Consider the following 18,687-nt stretch of genomic DNA (forward strand, 5'->3'; position numbering starts at 1 on the left):
TCTGCAGAACTCTTCTACCGTTTAAGAGCACACTGTACAATAATTATCTGCAGTTTTCTTGGTGTGTGCCTTTGAATTTTCTGTGTTATTGTTTGAGGGCAGTCATTAAGAGGATTGTACCAGTTTGTCATTGATCTCCCCTTCCCTTCAAGGAAGTAGCACCAGCTTGGGTTTCTCTAGCTTTTATCCCTGCCCCAACCACAAAAATGTATTTTATTTATTTTTTGTGAAGAAAACAACATCTTCAGGTTTTCATTTTTCTGCTAACTCTCTCTCAAACCCTGCCATAGCAATACTCATTCATTCCCTATCAGTGGGTTGATTCCTGGTTGTGCCACAGCAGCCACCTAGCCATGAGGATTTTTGTTTTCTTGTTCTGACCCTACCCAGGTGGCTGTCAGGAAATGAATTAATTCATCTTTCACTTGGTGGGGTTACACCAGCTGGTGGAGGGGGTGCATCCTGACAGTTGACTGTACACCATGTGGCTACTTGCTGTTTGGTGCACATCATGAAGTTGAAGGCACTAAGTGGGTAGGCATCACTAGGATAGACCCATTATTACTATTGTGTTTGGTATGGCCTTGGATCCTCCTCCTACCTGCTTAGGGAGGGAGTGACAAGTGACACACTTCACTGTGTGAGCACGATGCCTTTCCCAAATGAGTGTATGCTGTCCATGTACCCATGATGATGAATACAGCCTTGACAACCTGGTGGATGAACGCCCAGCCTTGGGCCATCCATTGCATTGCTGTCCTCCTCTGAGGGATTCTGGCATTGCAAAGTCCCCTTATGCGTCAAGAGTATGATTGCCCGTCCTCCCCAGTCCAGATCCAGCAGATATACTAGCTGCTGTAGTCAGGACTCTACCCTGTACATCATCAGAGCTGGCACCTCTTTTGAATCTATCATTTGATAAGGATTCTGGGTTACTAAATAAGAGTGGTAACATGCATACGTCCTGTATTGAAACTGAAGCAGCTCATTATTATCCCATACAGATTTATGTCATGGTTACTGTTTGCAGCAAATACAGAAATACTCTACAGTCTATTCTGAGTATTGCTATTCTAAATAATATTGGCAGTAGATTAGAATAAGTCACTTTTGAGTAAAATTGAAGGTTATACTCAAATAAGCTTTTGATGCCAAAGATGCTTCATCAAAAGCAGTTATTCAGGAGTTTTATAATAGTTCAGAGAGGACTTCATAGGTTCATAGGTGTATACTAAGCTAAAGACCACTAGGGCACTTAAAAGGCTAGCTATACAACCCAAATTTGGTCCACAAATTTGATTTATGTAGGGGGTGATTTACTGATTACCTCTGTCATTCATAGAGACTGACAGTAGACCAGAGATGAATTTCTGATGACCCATTCATTGGTCCAAGTTGTATTTAAACAGGCTTTACATGGATGGGATACCTGTTCCAGTGAATGGGAGTTCTGTGAGAAACCTCTCCCTTCAACATATCCTGTTTGTTGCAAGTAAAATTTGGGCCTTTTGATTTAGTATTTCTGATGCGGTTAGTTTTGTGAAGCTGCAAAAGGTTAATCAAAGTAGGGTAAAGGGATGGTTGTGTACACCAGGCAAGTATCCCTCAGAAGTCTTTATGATACTGAGTAGAGACAGAGTTTTGAGGTGATCAGTGAAGGAAAATTTACTCTATATCCTTTTTGTAAGCAACCTTTGTGGATGTTCCAGTTATTGCTTGTATCTGGTCAGCATAGCCGGCCTTACCCGTAGGCCAACTAGGCGACCACCTAGGGCGCCACTCTAGCAGGGGCGCTTTTCCAGTATTTATTTGAAGTAGGTACACCAGGATGGGGGCAGCAGGTGGTGTGTTAGGGGGCGCCGTGGAGCCCTTTTGCCTAGGGAACCAGTAGAACTAAGGCTGCTCCTGCTGGTCAGGTACATAACAAAGGGGCATTATACTCTAGAACAGATCTGATGAGGGCCAAGTACAGTGGTACAATGACCTCTCTAGACCTAGATTCCATGTCCTTGCTTATAAAGTTGAGCAACATTTAAGGATTGTCTTACTGCCTTGGACACATGTTGGTCAAAGGCTAGGTTACTATCTACACGAGTTCTGAGATCTTTGACTAGTGAATCAACGTGTAGGGATGTTTTATTGATGACTTAGTTGAGGTGGCCAGCTTGCCAAAAGGTACTTTAAAGCATTTCTTGGCGTTGTGTTTTTAAGTCATGGCTGTGGCACCAAATGTTTGTTTACACCTTCGTAAAGGGTGTTCTGTTCTTGGGGATTCAGTGACTGCTCCCAGTTTGCAGTCAGCTGCGAAGTTGATCAGCTAGAGGCATTTGACATTGGCTTTGATCTCTGAGAAATAGATGTTAGAGAAGTGGGTCCAGCACAGGGCCTGAGGGACTCCAGTGGTGACCAACTACTTTCTGTAGGTGGTCACACTGATCCTAACCTCTTGGGTACTATACCTGAGCCAGCTGGATATCCTGCTAGTTTTAAAGGGGTTTATACCTAGTTCCGCAAGTTTGTTGACGATGCCTGAGTGAGGTATTGTACCAATTGCTTTAACCAGATCTAGGTATGGAGTGTGCACCACTTTCCCCTAATCCATTGGCTTAGTGACCTTTACAAGACGTCCACCAGGTTCAGTGTGACCTTCCTTTGTCAAAGCAAAACTCTAATGGATCCAGTGCCTGGTGGTCTCCTATGCCTTTGTTGATAATTTCCATGATAATTCTTTCCATGGCTTTGCAAGTAAGACTAGTCAGACTGTGGGTGTGTATTTTTTAGGATCTGTTGAAGACCTTCTTATGAAGGGGATTGACCATCTCAGTCCTCCGTTCTTGTGGTACAATGCCTGTGTTAAGACTGTAGTTAAATAATGACTCCACGGCTCCTGATAAGTTGTATTTTAGGCTGTTCATAAAGCAACCGGGGATGTTATTAGGCCACCCTGAGACCGTGTTCTTGGATTTAGTGAGGGAAGCCAGTAAATGTCCCCTAGTTATAGTTGGATGGGGTTGTGTTTTAGTGTCTGTATTGGGGGATGGGTTGGGGGTGCGAGGGGGGTAATGTTGGAACTGAATTTGTCCACCAACAGGTTCACTGTATTCTTAGGCTCAGTGAAAATGGCACTATTAATCATCATTGCTGTGTGCTGTCTTTGAGGTTTCTAACATTGCTGAAAGCGGCCATATGGTTCTTTCACCTGGGAGGATATCTTGACCTCAATGTTGGCTTTGTTTGACCAAATTAGCCCATTTAATTGCCTATTTAGTTTGATAAGAGTTTTTATCTGTATGGGAATTAGTGTTGCTGATTTTTGCCATATTTTTTTTTCTTTTGTTGAGAAACCTCTTTTATTTGGAATATGCCACCAGGGCATTTTTTTTTCTGTGGCTAGTTCTGGACTTAAAGTAGGTACTGCAGCCTCTGTGCAGCCATTGACATGGTTGTACAGAGTTTCTGAGGGCAATTCAGTGTAGGCTACTCTTTTCTCAGGGTTTGGAGGGGCATTGAATATTGACAAATCACTTAATAAAAGGTAGTTGCCTCGGAATAGCTGTTACTGTTAAAGAGTTGATTTTGAAAGAGAGTTTTATGGTCAGACCTTACAAGGGAGGACGAGACAATGGACAGGTTGAAGCATTTTCCCATATTTGTGAATGAGGTCCAGTGTTTTGGAGCCTCTGTTGGTCATATTCAAGGTTTGGCCCAAGTATGGGCTGTGTTTTTCGTGTGATGTGGAGGGTGACCTATAGCTGGCCATGGATATGGTACAGGGTTTTGTCTGTGGTGGTCTGCACATGGAGGAACTGTAGCATGTCATCCTGTTTGACCAACCTAGAGGTATGCTTGTTATTGATGTATATTGAGAAGTCTTCACCTTAATCCCTTGTCTGTGCAGCTACTGGTCTAAAAGTATGAAGGCACTGAAATCTTGCACTGCCAGGGTATTCTCTTCAACTTTAAACCATATCTTGGTAACTGCACAAGTGTCTATATTTTCGAGTGCGAGGAGGATTTGGAAAGATTGCAGCTTTATATTTAGGCTCCTAGCATTGAGCAGTAATACCATGAGGTTTGGTTGAGTTGAGTTTGCTTTGTCAGTAGGTTTGTCAATTTGGCATTGCCTAAAGTTTTAGGCGCCATAATGGTGGATAAAGTTTTAGCCAGTATTTGAAAGCCTAGAGGGAGCAGGTGTAGACCATCCTTGGCAAAACAACACAGTCTGTTAACCATGACCTCCCAACCTGACAAATACTGGATCCCCTTACAGTGACACCAGAAAGACTGCCAATCGTTAAAATCCGTCATCTTTTGCTCATATTTTGGCATTCTCTGTGATTATAATATTCTTCTCCATAATAGGCTCATACCAGCCTAAGACAGTCCGAGAGCTCTGTAATGTTTCTCTCTGTATAGTCCATGGAGGCACTTCTTGGGTCATTTACACCCACATGGGCTATGATGAAATCAGACTGGTACCTGTGGTGTAATGAGTGCGTGCATGATTTGGCAAATCCTGTCTCCAGATAAGCAACTAAATGTTAGCTTCTCGTTCAACCTGGTTAGAGGGACATCAGTACGTCTTTCAATGGAGTCCCCTGTGACAAGAGTCCTGGGGAGTGTGGTTTGCTTGCCTTAGGGGCTTAATGTTTGGGGCTCCATTTGACTAAGTCTGTATGCGTGGTGGTAGATGTTTTTTTCTGAGTCCCTTTGGATTTGGTGAGGCATACTGGTCTAGGTAGCCTTTTGTTTAGGAAGATTGCTTTTAAGTGCCTCTGCATACATTAGTTTGTGTATTGTGTTCTGTGTGAGTGTTTTGTGCTTTGTGATTGTGAGAGTTTAGCCTCCACTGTCATTGTGTAACTACACCTCTTGCATCCTGTGTCTGCTTCTATAAGGTTCAAGTGGTTGTCGGTAAATGTGAGATAATTGCTACATTGTCTCAGGATGCCTGCATCCACCAAAGCTGGCTTACAGATAGGTTAGGAATTTACATATCCATGCTGTTCAGTCGTTTTATTGGTGAGCTACAAGGGGATGGTGTATTGAGGTTAGAAGGCTGTAAAGGATACTTTATTGGTCTAGACTAATAAGGGTGCTTTATTCTAGCAGATTATGCTAAACAGTATTAAATTTGCCGAACTTTAATGTTTACATAAAACTGAATTCTAGTATATTTATAGGTATTGGCATTAGTTGCCCACCTTAACTGTTCCAAGCTTGGCTTGCAAGGTATTTGTTGTGTATTTTATTTATTGTTTTAGAGTACAATTTTATCTAGCATTCTATAGGGGAAATTTGCTTTCTAGGTGACTTGCATTGTTTAAAATAATGTCTTACTGAAAGTTCTTGTGGCATTTGTTTTTCTTTGGTCAGTTAGCTCCCAGTGATATAAAAAATCTGGAAAACAAAGTCTCAGTTTAAAGAAATGTGTTTACTTATTTTAAAAAGAGTTGAGCAGTAAATAAAAATAATGAAACCGCTAAAAGGAAGTTATCAAAAGCTGTGTAAAGCTAAGCAAACCAGTTAAAATTAAGTTGAACAGGAAAAAAACAGATACAACTAGAGCAGGTTTATGCAGTCCAGTTTGTTCAGAAACCTAAAATGCAGCTTGTTCCATTGACCCCCTCACGTCAAGTGCAAGTTGAACCCTTAGTGGTTCAGTTTTTAATTTAAAAAAATAAATAAATAAATAAAATAAAAGGGAATACTTTGGGTACCTTTCAGTCAAGATTTTTAACCCAGTATCTAGTTCCAGGAAAAGAGCAAGACTTTAGTGCCGGCTCTGGCTTTGTTTGATCTAAGCAAGTTCATAATCACAAAGTAATTCAGGATGTTGACCAAGAAGATTCCATTTCCTTTTCTTTCATAAGAAAGACTCAAAACATGGTGTCTGGAAGGTATGTATATTTTCATTCCAGAAGGGTAGTCTCCTAGACAGTACCTTGTAGTCCTGCTAATTGAGCATCATTTTTATTTTTTTGTCATTTGGACTATTCATAGTCCCTACAGTACTTCAGAAGGTAACTATGTTCTTCGTAGTCTATGTTGTAGTCCTGATTCTTGAGTCTTCCTGTCATGCAGAAGCCTGAAACTGGCCAAATAGTCTTTGCATCATCCCTAGCCAATGGACGTCTGACCCATGTGTAGATATGAGAGTTTAAAAAGGACATCTGTTGTCACCATCTTCAGTTCTTTTTAGTCGTGCAGTCCAGTGCTCTTCGTGCGTTCTCAAAAAACACGGCCTATTTTTCCAGAGAACCTCCTCTTCCAGTCAGATAAGTACCTTGCAGGGGAAATTTTTCTTAATTTAATGTTCAGAAAAGTTAAAAGTAGTTTGTAAGTGTGAGATGCAAATCCCACATAAATATTTTCACTCGTTTTTTTCTGTTTTGCTTGACCCAGTACTACATCTCCAGTCGTCCTGACTGTGCAAAATTCCGCACCCTACCACAGGAAATAGATCTCCTCAGCCAAGCCAAAGGATATGTTTTTCCTTCCTAGCCTAATCGCACTCAGGTTAACAGCCTGAAGGATTGAGTTTTGACAGCAAGGACTGCTTCCTGTCCCAATGACTTGCTTTCCTTTCTAAGCGAAGCAAAGAAACCCCATACCAGGAAGTCATACCTGGTAAAATGGAAAAGATTTTCCATATGATCTCACAGCAAGAACACAAACCCTTCTGAGATGGGCGTCAGTTCACTGTTGCAGCACTTGTAAGGCCTGTTTAGACATGGACTTTCCTACTCCAGCATTTAAGTGCATGCATTTGCCATATTAGCTTGACTGCACCGGGCTCCAACTATCTTCTTGCACACCTACATGAAGCTTTTCCTAAAAGGGTTATTCAGTTGTGACCCACCAAAAGAAACCTTATTCCTGCCAGAGATCTAAATTTTGTTAGAGACTAACCTTGCCCCCTTCCCCCTTTTGAAACTGCTGCGACTTCTCTAATGATGCTTACTTGGAAGACCACTTTTCTTATAGCTGTCACATCAGCTAGGAGGGCTTCAAAACTATAAGCCCTCATGTGCAGAGAACCTTTCACTGTCTGTCACAAGGATAGGTTAACCCTTGGACTAAAAACCCATCCTGTGTGCCTAAGGTGATATCAGAGTTTAACCTAAACCCAGGTTATCCACCTACCAGTCATCTTCACAAATACACAGAACAGGGCAGTGTGTGTCTTTCATTCATTGGATGTGCACAGGCAGATCAGATACTATCTAGACAGGACATAAACCCTTAATAGATCAGAGCAATTACTGATGGCTTTCACCAAGCAAAAACAGGGAAAGGTGGTCTCCAAATAAACCATTTCAAAATGGAAGACAAAAACTGCATTAAGTTCTGTTATTCACACCATGAAAAAGATCTGCATGTCCTATGCAGACCGCCTCATGGGCCTAAGCCTGTATTTTGTCCTCCTACAGGCTGTTGAGGGGAGTTCTATGCCTGGCATACAAGGCATTGTCAGACCCCATTTTGATGGACCTCCTGCATATCTGCAAAACAGCACCAGAATTACCCATTCTAAAGACTTAAACCTTGCATGTGCTATAAATAGGACCTGGTGGCAAAACAGGTATGTATCCCAGAGACCACCCCTTTTCTGGAACAGGCTCCATCAACATCCATGTGAAGCAAAGTTCCTCCCTAACCCCATTCAAGTGCAGTTTGGATAGTTGGATGGGAACAGGAAATTCATCCCTGGTTTGGTACGTACGTCTCTTTTTGACCCTGTAAATGGTTCATCTCCCGGGGCCCTACATATGAAGGATACCAAAACTTTTCAGAGATTTGGAATGCATGGCTAGGCTTAAAAAGACCCTTGTTGTTGTTAACTTAGTAAACACCTATGAACCTGGATATATTAAAGCCCACTCCACCAGGCATAGGGCAGTTATTCCTTTCCTCAAAGGAGTCCCTTTCCAGGCCGTCCTAGTGTCTGCCACGTGGAATTCTATTTACACCTTTCAAAAACATTATAAGCTAGCAAATGTCTCCAGGAATAGAGCAGGTTTTGCTACCGCCATCCTGCAAAACCTCATTTCCTGCTTTATGAGCCTTGCCAAAAATAAGTACTGCAGCACTGACAATGAAGAATGTAGTATAGTTGTGTCCCACTTATTAATTATAGATGTTCAAGTAGATCAGTGTTGCAGTACATACTCCAACCTCTCTATTTGCTGACCACTTGTCTTCCCCCTTGCTGGGTTTAAGGGGTAAAAGAGTTCTCTGCAAATAAACCTCTTATCTCCATCATCCACTCTCAGCCTCCTATGATTTTTTTCCCCCCTTTGCACTCAGATTCAGACACGTGTGGAGGTTGTGCTGTTTTACAGCATCAGACTACTTGTTCACTGCTTAGAAAGACCAGACGAGTGTGCCAAACGACACCCTTAAACCCTGATGTCCAGACTTCAGTTGTCGGATATCCATCAGCTAGGGATGATGCAAAGATTCTGCATAGCAGGAAGACTCGAGAATTAGTACTGCAACATTGATTTGCTCGAACAGCTGCAATGGTGGTAAGTTGGCCACAATTGTACTATCTTCCCTTATCTAGACAATTGCTTCATTATAGCAGATATGGGGCTTATGGGTCAGAAGTTGTACTTTTCTTGTTTTTGGGAATAGCAGTAATTACAAGAAATCATTCTTGACCCTTTCAAATTCAGTTAGTATTTCTAGGGGCATTTACTAGAGTCAGTACTTTAAAAGTTTTCTTTACTGAGGATAAATAGAGGTGCACACAGTTCTGACGAAGTTGTCTCAGGCACAAGCGATCACAGCAGGATACTTTTTGAGCCATGGAGTTCATTGTCATAGCACCTTATGTAAGGTTTCATATGAGAAAGAGTGGCATAAATTTCTGGGAAGTGTGTGCAAGTCTTGTGAATGTTCATACTCCAGTAACCTGCTTAGCCCATTTCAGATTTGCTGTAGAGCTAAAGGTCTGCTGGACACAAGGAAGAGGAACTAAATGTTCATGTTGATCACTACTATAGTAGCCTTAGCTGTGGGTGCTCCGTCCTGCCAAAGATACAACAGTCAGCCAGCTTCCAAAGCTTCAGGGCACCTTCATGTACTCAGACTGTCATGCATCTCAAGTTGAGCTGACTAAAAGGCAAGTTTGGTTGCTAAGCCTTTCAGAGCTTTTCTGCCACCAAAGAGTGCACTCCTCAAAGGTTTGTGCTGCTCCTATACTGGGCAGATCAGTTCCCTTTAAGGAAAAAAAAACGTCCATTTAATAATTTTTGTTATTAATGCCTTCATTTTCTGGAAAGTTATTTTTGTGTTTTAACTGTTTCTAAACTATACTTTTAAATACGATTGTATTTTTTCCTGTCCGCTTAAAGTAACTTAAAACCATTTTTAATGAGGCAAATTTGTTTATTTTGCTTTGTGGGGCTGGCAAAATGATTTTTTTTTATTGTCTAAGTGAAAAAAGTCTTGACTTTTTATTTTTACTGGCATTTGCTATTGGTTTTCCCTGGGAAAGAGGCATCATTTTCGGCTTGATCATAGAGCAATTTGGCAGTTCTCTTTGCAGCCATAAAAAGAAAATATTAAGCAAACAGCCTTTGCCATCACAGCAGACTAGCAGTTTGCCTCAGCTTAAGGTGGCTGACTGTGCTGTGGCCATTGTACCTCACTCCACTCATGCTCATCTTTTACCCCTGATCCCTCTGGTGTAGCACCTACAGCCACTGTGGACTAGGGGCTAGCCATGTTCTCTGTGGCTGTTGGGGTCCCCTCAGTGAAACAAGGGAGAGACACTCATGTCCATCCTTGGAGAGGAAACTGGGAAGGCTTCTCTGTTTTGTCAGAATGTTTTGCTCATCCCTGAGGAAGTAGCTGCTTCTGCTGCTAATAACAGTGCTGGTGTCATTTTTCCACTCAAAAAGAAATGGAAATCTTAACTCATCTTTGTGTTTCTCATCAAATTTCCTGGACAGGAGTAGTTCACTGGGCTGGCTCCGGGTTTAGTTCAGGCCATTAATCCTTCTTGTAAAATAGTTTCTGGTAAAAGAATTCTTACTTGAAGAGATGCTAGATTCTGAATATGGATGTGAAGATAAAGGGATATACATAGGGTTTTCTGCTCAGATTTCTGATTCAGACTTGGAGGAGAGTTCACTTTCTGACTCTCCCTATGGGTGGTTTTCTGTTTGTGAGACTTTCTAGAATGTCCCTGTGTTTTCAGTGGGATAACACTGAGGTTTCTCATTCCCTAAGAAAATACCATGAGCTGCTAGAGTGAATTTCCAGAACCTGCACCCATTCCTCCAGTTCTGTCAGCTTTGGAGATGTGTGTATTACTGCTTGCAGTTTTCCTGACAGTCAACCAGCTGTCCTAAAAAAAGACAGATGGGATGTATAAAGCTCCTCAGACTTAAGTTTTTGTACACTCTTCGCAAACTTGATTGAGCAGCTGTTACTTTAGTTGATCCTTCTGGTGCTAAACACTTCCAGTACTACTATTTCTGATAAGGATGGGAAGATTATTGGGAAGTACAGGGGAAAAAAGTATATGCTTCTGCAACTCTTATTTTCAGAATTTTGAATCAGGCTCTTATGTTAAGGTTTGTCCTTCCAAATTGTGAAGATATTTATTATATAATGTAATGTACTAATTGTGAAGATATGAGGATTGCTTTGTCTGTAGTTTCTTCTTGTGAGGAAAAAAATCTGCTTTAAATTTAATTCTGTTACTCAAGATGCTGTTCGTTATATACAGTCTGTGTACTACGACTCTGTTGATACTCCTACAATGGCTATGACCACTGGTACTGTTTTGAGAAGGTTCGCATTGCTGCATTCTGAGAAACCTCCCAGATGATAAAAATGAGATTTTTAATTTTCCTTTAGATAAAGATGTAGCTCTTGGAACCCTCCACTGCAGAGGTGATTAAAAGAAGTGAGAAAGGGGAAAGCTGATTCAGACAATTTCTTAAGGTTTTTCAGCTAACCGTTTCCAAATTTTCCAAGGGATTCTGTATCTCCCCATCCAGTTTCAGTAACAAACACATTAAACAGTCTCAAGAAGAATTCTGGAAACTCGCAAAACCAAGGACAGTCCAGTAAGAATGACTGAGACTTTAAACCCCCCCCCAAAAAAAAAAATCCACATTGACAGCCCCTTTTTGTCTTCCAGAAAGTCTGAATCTTCACTTTTCTGTTTGGCGGCAATTTCAGACAAATGGGTTCTGAAGATCATTCATCAAGGTTACAGATGACAGTGGGAGGAAATTCCCTTTTTCCAGGGGGTAATTTCTCATCGTCCAAACGAGACTCTTGTTTTCACCTCTCCATCACATGCTGTCCCAGGGAGTGATAGAGCCCCTTCTCATTTGGGGAAGGGGTTTTTATTCAAGGATGTTTTTAGTGCCAAAGAAAGAAAATGCTTGGAAACCAGGTCTGGATCTCTCTTTCCTAAACCAGTTTGTGGTAGTGCCCAAATTCAGAATGTTTCACAACTTAAGTGTTCTTCCTCATTCACATTTCTTGGTAACACTAGTTTTACAAGATGTTTTGCATCACATTCATATTCATTCAGACTTCAGAGGCTTTTTAATGTGATCCAGATACACACAACCTTATCAGATGTTCTTTGTGTTTCACTGTTGCAGTCATCACATTAGGGTTATCCCTCCCAGGGTAGCCCTCGGCCTACCCGAATACCACAGACTTAGTATTTCTGCGTCGGTTGCTGTCACTTGAGGACTGACATCAGGTAGTCAGTAGTATAAAGTAAGGCAGCCAACGCCATTACATCAGTCATTCTTGCCGTGGATCCCGAAGCAGAAGCAGTTCGCACAAGTGCCGGTCGGCCGCTACCCGAGTTTTCATCTGCCAAATTGAAGTTGAAGTCTTATAAAGCTAAGTATCCCATTGGGGATCCTTTTTTCTTGCAGTAACTGATATCAGAAAAAGTTAATTGTCTCGCCTGTGGAAAACAAATACCACACTGAAACTTCCACTCTTACTGTATCACTTGTTTAGACCCAGACCACGCTGTCCCTCATTGTAGCGTCTGTGCTTTGTTCAACACCAGAACTATCCATAGTCGGGCACTTATTGTAGCCAGATATTTTTGCTTACAGTCCTCTAATTCCGATATGGCTTCTGTAAGCCATCCGACAGCAGATCTTCTGAAAAAACGTAAAGGTAAAGACAGAGACCGACCACACAGGTCCAAACTGACCAACGACGCCTCCGTTAAGCTAGTAGTCAGTCCTCCAGTACTCAGATGGTTTTGCAGCCCCGGATGCCTGCTTCTGTTTATTCGCAGGCTGATAACGAGACACTTCGAGTCCAGTACACCGCAAAACTCTTTCACTAAGGATCCTACAGTCGTCTCTACCTTGGATGGATCCAGACCTGCTGAGCAAGCACCGGCTTCCAAGGAAGTCCTTCGCACTACCGAATCTCAACACAAACCGATGTCTTCTTTGGCGACTACCGTTCTTTCTAAAACTACAGAGTTTCTTAGGCCCAGGGTATGAACCACACCCAAGAAACCCGACCCACTCTTAGCCACCTACTACCTTGCCTCAGTCTCAAATGCTTAAAATGGTGGAAGACCTTATCATCCTGAACAGGGAAAGCCAAGCTACCCCCTCAAAAAGGAAAACGGATCTGTCCCCTGTAGTTTTGTGTGAACAAGAGTCAGATGAATCTGATGCATCTGAAAATGAAGACATACAACCCCTCTCCACTTATGAGGATTCTGATGCAGATTCAGCCTCTCCCCAGAGGATTTTTCCTTTGGGGAAACCCTGCATACTTTAAGGGAGCATTTCCAATGGGAGAATCAGGACTACCCTCAGTCTAAAAAGAGACTTTGGGAATTCCTAGATCTTCCACAACACAGACCTTTGGATATCCCCCCCCCCCATTCAGTCCTGGATGTTGTGGAGGATGTTTTCCTCGAATCCAGCTTGACTCCTGACTCCATTCTTTCTGCTCCCAGAAAACCAGAATGATACTATAGAGTTCCTGACTCACACAAATATCTTTTAGAAATCCTATAGCTGACCCTGAAGTCATTTCTCAAGGGCCAAAAGGGATTAAAGCAACCTCTGCTAAAAATCCCACCCCCTCAGACAGGGATTCCCAAGCATTGGGCAGATGGGGCAAAAAAGTGCACACCTCAGCTACTCTTGCTGTCAGGGCAGTAAATTGTCAGTTCCATGTGCTGAAATTTCAGCAGCATGTCTTGGAACTCCTTAAACAAAGTCTTCCTTTCCTGCTTGGGCAGAATCTAAAGATTTGCAAGAGTTAATGCATTGTGCAAGTCAAGTAAAGTACAGTTTTGTACCTACCATAAATGTAGATGTCCGAACTGGATAGCATCTGCAGTCATAACAAGTGGGTTGTCCTGTCGTCAGGCAGCCCTGCAGTCGGCCGATTCCAAAGTATCTCTGTTGGTCAAAGCATCAGCCGACGCCATTTTCCTCAGTGTTTCTTGCCCCAGATGCCAGTAGCCCTCTTGCAGGCTAAAAATTTGGATAGATGCCAATGTTTCCAAATAGATAGAGGTAAACACAGCAATAAGCATATATGTACATATATACAAACAAATACACCATAAAGACTCCCCAACAGCTAGCTATTAGGAGGGTCCTAGGAGTACCACAGAGGGAAGGAGGGAGGGATCCTGACTGCAGATGCTATCCAGTTCGACATCTACATTTATGGTAGGTACAAAACTGTACTATGTCCTTCATGGATGCATCTGCAGTCATAACAAGTGGGTAGAATACCATAGCCAACTAGGGAGGAGGATAAAAGTAGATTATGGTGTGTTTAGGATCCCTTGCAGTACAGCAGTGGCAAACCCTGCTCGGGATCTGGAATATAGAGGCAAATTATAATGCTTGGCAAATGTATGCACGGAGGTCCAAGTCAATAATGTCTTTGGTTGCCACAGGCTGTGGTAGTGGCTGTTGCCCTTGTAGAATGAGGTCTTATGTTCTGTGGAATTGGTTTTCCATGGAAGGAGTAACAGTATCGTATGCAATTTCCTATCCATTGGAGATTGTCTGTTTGAAATAGCTTTTCTCCCTTCCTGTTGCATAGGCTACAAAAGTTGGTCAGTCTTTCTGCTATTTTTGTTCTGTCCAAGTAGTAGCGTAGCTGTCTATGTACATCCAAAGGTAGCAGTATTCTTTTCCTCTGTTTTTTGGGGGGAAAGGTAGGTAGGTAGGTGGATTGCCTGGTTTAAAGACACTCTGGATACCACCTTGGGCATAAATGTAGGATTAGTCCTCATGGACACTCTATCTTGGTGGAAGATTAGGAAGGGTTGCACTGCCATTAAGGCCTGTAGTTCTGAAACCCTCCTTGCTGAAGTAATTGCCAGTAGGAAAGCAGTTTTCCATGACAGGTGTTGTAGGTCTGCTGTTGCTGCTGGTTCTTTCTAGCACAAAGTTTAAATCCCAAGCTGGTAATGGTGGTTTTTTACATTCTTGATTCCTCTGAGGAACTGAAACAGGTGGATCAAAGCTGTATTCTGCTGAAATAGCTGATGCATGTATCTTGATGGAGGAGTAGGACAGGCCTGAATGAAGAAGTTCGCCAGATACTCCAGAATGTTAGGCATATCTATGTTTGACACATCTTTTCCTCAATGACAAACCTTTTCCATTTTCCAGCATAGTTCCTTCTTGTTGAAGGTTCAAGAATAATGTCTTTAACTCTTTGGGAAAGGATTAGCTGCTGCTATGTGATGTTCCATGCAGTCAGTTGCAGCGTTTTAGGTTTGGATGTATGATGCTGTAGTTGTTCTGAGTTAACATCAAAGGCATCACATATTGTTCCACATGCTCTTCAGTAGTGGGTACCAGTGTTGTCTTGGCCAGTTTGGAGCTATCAGGATTATCCTTGGACGTTCTTCCTTGATTTTAGTAGTACCTTGTGTATCAAAGGAAGAGGTGGGAATGCATATGCTGTTAGGCCTTTCCAGTTGAAGGAGAGTGAGTCCACTTTCCATGCTAATAGGTCTATCTGTGGCATTCCCCATTTCTTCGAGATGGTCTTGAAGATGTCCGGGTGCAGCTTCCATTCAATATGTCTGCTAGAGTATTGTCTTTACAAATATTGCCTGTAACTGAATGTTGTAGCTGAGTGCCATCATTCTGCATATTGTTGATGTACCACATGACTGTGGTGTTGTCTGTCCTTATCATCAACTGGAATGGTTTGAACTTTGGATTGCCAGTTTTACTGCCAGCATTTCCCCCATCCTAGGTCTGGTTGTGATGGTCTGGCTTGAACTCCTGTTTTAAGCATGGGATTTCTGTTTCTAGACTGTGTCTGTGTTGGGACCATAAATTCTTTAGGTACCACTGTAGTTTCTCATATGTAGTCTGGCAAATGGGACCAAGATTATGCATGATGCCATGAAGCCCAAGGCCTGCAGAACTTTTCTTGCTGTTAACTTGTTCAGTTTTGTTAGTGCCAAGAAGTAAAGAGGAAGTTCTTTTGTTTTTCTGTAGTCAGGAATGCCATTTGTTGTACTGTGTCCAATTCCAAGAATGTCCTTGTTTGGGATGGTATCAGCCTTGACTTTTAAATTGACTGTGTATCCCAGTCCTTGTAGCAAGTAAATGACCCTTAAATCTGTTGTCAGCTTGCTTTGTTGTAGCAGGCAGTAGGTATGGGTAAATTTGAATTAGTCTGCAATACTGATGCCAGGCATTTTGTGAATACTCTGGGCTAGGCCTCCTTGAGATCTAGAGTTACCAGCCAAGACTCCTTGCCAGCATGGGAAGAAGTTGCTGTAGGGTCAGCATTTTGAATTTTTGGGACAATGATGTATGTATTTAATGGGACAGGTCGAGTGGTCTCTCCTTTTTTTTTTTCTTCCTTGAACTAGGAATAGTCTGTCCTTGTTCTGCTGTTGGCACTCTTTCCACAGCTCTCATGTTTGCTAACTCCATTATCTTTTTTGATTTGGAGGTAGATTTTTGACTGGTAAAGTGTGGAAGTGAAACCGTAACCTTGATCTATGGTTTGTAAAATCCACTGTCTTTTTTTGTTATAGTGCCAGTTCTTTGAAAAATATATTTTTAACTTTTCCGCTAGAGAGGCTGCTTTGTTCCCTGGTATCACTGTGGTTGTGCTGATGTAGTGGCAGGGTGGTGATGTGAGATTGAGATCCTCTAATTAAAGAAATTAAATCTTCTGGTTTCGCCAAAACCGCGGACGCGAGAAGTCGGTCTTTCTTTATGTGGGTTTGGGGGTAGTCGGAGGGGCGGCGGTACATAAAATCAAATCCAAAAAAAAAAACTGTGTTCTTTCACCAACTCCCGACGCTCGCTCATGGAAAGAGTAGAAAGAAAAGACAGGTGCTGCCACAGCTGGGGCTAGCAGGGCCAAGGCAGAAAGGCAGAAGGTAAAGCCTTTGGATTTGTTTGACAGGTTAATTAAACATTTTAACTTTTCTGACATGTTTTCTGACATCGGGAAAGAAAAGAAAGAGTCTGTAACGCTTTAGAAGTTGTCGTTGATTCGGCGGTGTAGCAGTAATCGACTCGCCCGGCGACTGCACTACAACAACTGCGAAGACTGCAGGCGTTTCAAGACCAAGAAAGACTGAGGAAAACACGCCTTTGCAGATGTTTACACCAGAGAATCAGCCGATGACCGACTGCGCGGGCTGCCCAGCGCACAGGACCGACTTTACCGGACGCCGATTGCACTTGTTATGACTGCAGATGCATCCATGAAGGACATCTAAACACACCTTGCACTGTGGTTTTGACGCCCTAAAAGCTTCTTGCAGGACAGCAGTCACTGGATCTGTTATTAGAAGGCATGCATGGCTTAAGGAACAGCCCGTGCCAGACCATGTCAAATCTAATTTGTTGGATGCCCCCTTGCACAAAGATGACCTATTTGGCACTAAGGCAGAAAAGGTCTTAAAGATGGAAGGAAAAGCAAAATCTATGCAAACAGTTAAGAATTTCTTGTAGGTTCAGCAGGCATTGTCCCTCCAAACACTGATCATTTCCTGCCCCCAGCAAACCGGCACAGCCTAGGCCCTGACAGCAGCCCCAAGGAATGCAGAGAGCTAAGCAGTGGACTACCTCCACTTCAAAACCAGGGAGTTCTAAGCCACCCCCTTATGGTAAGAACTCAGAATGACTCGCCACCTCCACCCCCTCCCTCTGTTCTCCGTCACTTACCCCCTAGGAGGAAAATTCTCCTTTCACACAAGCACCTGGGCCACCATTACCAAGGACCACTGGGTTCTGAACATTGTGTCTCAGGGATACAAATTTTCCTTCCACACTCTTCCAACCCCATAAGGGTTCCCAGGTCTTCCATCAAATCAGTGGGCAGAGGCTCCCTGCTCTCTATCAGTGCATTAGAGCATGTTCCTGCAGAACAGATAGGCCAAGGTTTTTACTCCAGACTTTTTCTGGTGCCCAGAAAAGAGGACACCTGGTGCCCCATCCTCAGTCTATCCATTCTAAACACCTTCCTGGTGATCCCAAAATTCAAAATGCTCATCCTCCAGCTGCTGCCCATGCTCTCCAAGGACGCTTGGCTAGCCACCCTAGATCTAAAAGAGGCTTACCCCCACGTTCCTATCAGGGAATCATGCAGGAAATATCTCTGCTTTAGGGCAGGATCTCGACTTTTTCAGTGTTCTGCTCTTCCCTTTGGCATATCTACTGCTCCCAGAGTTTTCACAAAATGTCTACCTCCAACCATTGCCTTTTGCAGACAAAGAAATATTCAGATTTATCCTTACCTAGACAACTGCCTTATTCAGGCAGACAGCCAGGAAACGCTGCTAAAGTACCTGGCCTTTGTAAAGACCATACTAACCTCCCTAGGGTAAACAATCAACGAAAAGAAATCCAAACAGGTGCCCACCCAAAGGATAATCTTCCTGGGAGCAAATCTGGACACAGCATCCAAGATTGCATACCTTACTCCAGAGAAACAAATTTTCCTGACACCCTACTTCTCTCAACTAGCCACCAGGCCCCAGCTATCTGCAAGGAAGATCCTGCAAGCTCTGGGGATCATGACATCTTGCATACTACTCATTACATATGCCAGACTGCATATGAGGAAACTTCAATGGTATCTAAAGAGCCTTTAGTGTCAACACTGTCAAGACCTGGAAACTCTTCTACCTATAATTCCTTGCCTCAGAAAGATTTTCTGTGGTGGACAACAGCATGCTCCCACAACAAAGGGAATGCCTTTCTCCCCATCCCCCACCACCCAGACCCTCACCACAGATGCATCAGACTACACTTGGGGTGCACTGCACATCTGGCCAGCAGGTGCGTATCGGGCCAATGGAGCCCACAGCAAATCCCTCTGCACATCATTCAAAAAGAGATTATCGCTGTGCAGTAGTCCTTGATAGCTTTCAAGCCCCTTCTCTCTCCATGGGCTCTCCTGATCAAAACAGACAACACCACTGTGATGTGGTGCATCAACAAGCAGGAAGGGACTCGCTTCTACCATCTATGCAGGCTGGCCATGACCCTTTGGCACATAGTCTCTGCCATGCAACTACACCCGTTAGCACAATTCCTACCAGGCGCTCTCAACTCTCTGACAGACCAATTAAGCAGAAATCTTCTGGACCCACATGAATGGCAACTCAACAGAAGTACCTTCACCCTAATAACACAGAAATGGGGAACCCTG

The 18,687-nt window shown here is 42.9% G+C and overlaps 1 protein-coding gene across 1 annotated transcript in view; it reads left to right on the forward strand.

Annotated features, from left to right (window-relative positions):
* LOC122817306 (serine/threonine-protein kinase SMG1-like) overlaps positions 1-18,687 on the forward strand; it is a gene marked incomplete in the record, with an annotated part of 2,898,779 nt that overhangs the window by 2,007,090 nt on the left and 873,002 nt on the right.

Source organism: Protopterus annectens, chromosome 12.part0, assembly GCF_019279795.1.
Source record: "Protopterus annectens isolate FY-2018-M chromosome 12.part0, PAN1.0, whole genome shotgun sequence".
In the NCBI taxonomy this organism is placed as follows: domain Eukaryota; kingdom Metazoa; phylum Chordata; order Ceratodontiformes; family Protopteridae; genus Protopterus; species Protopterus annectens.